Raw genomic sequence first — 2,242 nt, 5'->3', positions numbered from 1 at the left:
CCCCCCCCCCCCCCCCCCCCCCCCCCGCCCCGGCCCTGCGGCACCGCCGCCCGCGCCGCGGGCGGGCCGGGGCGGGGGGGCCCCGGGGGGGCGGCGGCGGCTCCGGGCCCGAAACGTCTCCGAGCCGAGACTCAACCACCCGCTCGCATGAGAGACCCGCTTCCGGCTCCCGGCGGAAGTCCCGCCCCCGCTGGCGGAAGGGATTGGCCGCCGGGCGCCGCCGCGCGCCGATTGGCGGAGCGGGGAAGGGGGGAGGGGGCCCCGGCGCGCGCGCGGCGTGTGACGCGCGGAGCGGCGCGTGAGGCGCCTGACGTCACCCGCCACGAAGGGGCGCGCGGGGGCGGGGTCGGCACCACCCGCCCCATCTCCCTCCCCCGGAGGCGTTTTGTCCCTTCGCACTCGCCGTCGCCCCGCCGGGAAGTGGCGGGAAAGGGGACGGGAAAGGCAAGAGAAGGGGGAAGGGAAGAGGAAGAGGAAGGAAAGGGGAGGGGGAAGGAAAAGGAAGGGAAGGTCAGGTAACGTTTGGTGTCGCAGGAGCGGTGCCTCCTGTCCCAGTGTCTCCGCGTGTGTCCAGGGGCAGTGCCCGAGTCCGGCGGGCCTCACCGGGGACTGCGGGTGTGGGTGCACGTCCAGGTCTGTGCGTTGACACAGGGCATATTGTCGCCTTCTGGAACGCTGCCATGGCAGCAACGAGAGGGCCCAGGTGCCAGGCGCCTGTGCAGAATTACAGACCTTACCGTAGAGTGTCCCAGCTCCTGTGGAGCAAGATTCAGCAGCTGTGGCTCAAAAGGAAGTGATAAATAGGATTTTAGGAGAAAAGTATTTAATGAAAGAGCCTTGTGTTTCATGTGGGCTATGAAAGCCTGAATAACGTCTCATAGAATCACAGAATGGTTTGGGTTGGAAGGCACCTTAAAGATCATCGAGTTCCAGCCCCGCTGCCATGGGCAGGGACACATTCTGCTACTCGAGGTTGCTCCAAGCTCTGTTCAGCCTGGCCTGTAACAGAGAAATGGAGCATCTGCAGCTTCTCTGGGAGCCTGTTCCAGTGCCTCACCAGCCTCACGCTATTTGTTGTATGGAGGAAGAGGAGGCAGAGGAAGCAAAGGGCTGAGGAACAATCCTGGGAAGACAAGGGCTGCAGCAGAAATGTTAAGCAGGATCCACACAGTGCTTCCCTCCAACAGTGAGTTCCAGTCCCCACAGAAAGGTTCCTCTCTGCCACTGCCAAGGCTTGACAAGCAAAGAAACTGCTGGAAAGTAAAAATGCATTTTGTTTTAAGTTGCTTCGTCCTAGGCTGAAGAATGTCAGGCTGGATTGAACACCATGCATGGGAAGGAAAAGGCAATGCAGGCACACAGGTGCAAGCACAGGACGTTCTGGATGGAACATGAAGGACTTTTGCCAGGGGTAAAGTCTCTGTAGGTCTCTCCTGACTTCTCAGCCTCCAGCTCCCTGCCTCTTGCTCTTACCGAGCTGAGGAATAAATCTTCAGTTATATAAAACTTCAGTGAGCCCCACAAGATTCAAGAGTTCTTTTGTTTGACCAAAGAACAAACAAGTCTTGTCAAACAGTTCTAGTTATTTAGTACAGATCATCATCTATTTTTTACTACAGCTAATTAGGCAAAAGGAAAACCTGTGGTTTCATCTCAGGATTTAGGAGAAAAACACAAGTCTAGAAAGGATCGTCTTCCAGGACTGCTCCCAGTCCTCAGCTTGTCTTCTACTTCAGGTGTGGCAAAACTACATCACGTTACAACCAGTTGTCAGTAACTATCAGTACCATGCATTGCTATCTGCATCTCAGAAATTAATCCAGATAGGATAATGCAGTTTTTAATCCTCACTGATAAGAGTCATATGGTTGCTTTCCAGGCATCTGCTAGAAATTCCCATAGAGACAATACAGCAATTAACTTAGAAGGCCCATTTTAAGGACACCCAAGCAACCTTTGAAGTGTTGCTGCAACAGTTTTAATGTTATTGTATTGTTGTGTTGCTGTATTGTTAAAAATCCCTTGCTAGTAGGGGCAATAAAGAACATCCCAGTGCCTGGAATGAGCTCAGACCCTGCTGGACACAGCTTTGCTGTTCATGGAGGGAAGTACATCTCAGCACTCACTCTTGGGCAAACGAGGGGATGTTTTCCTTAGTAAGTTGTTTCACTTTTGCAGAATTGTCATGAGGAAAAAAAAACTGAGCAGAGGAAGACGGGTAGGATAGAGCTTGATCAGGAAA

The sequence above is a fragment of the Corvus kubaryi genome, unplaced genomic scaffold, assembly GCF_017639235.1.
Source record: "Corvus kubaryi isolate FWS band 111438036 unplaced genomic scaffold, C.kubaryi_AGA036_p1.0 37398, whole genome shotgun sequence".
NCBI classification, from domain to species: Eukaryota; Metazoa; Chordata; class Aves; order Passeriformes; family Corvidae; genus Corvus; species Corvus kubaryi.
Note: the sequence above shows the minus strand (reverse complement) of the source record.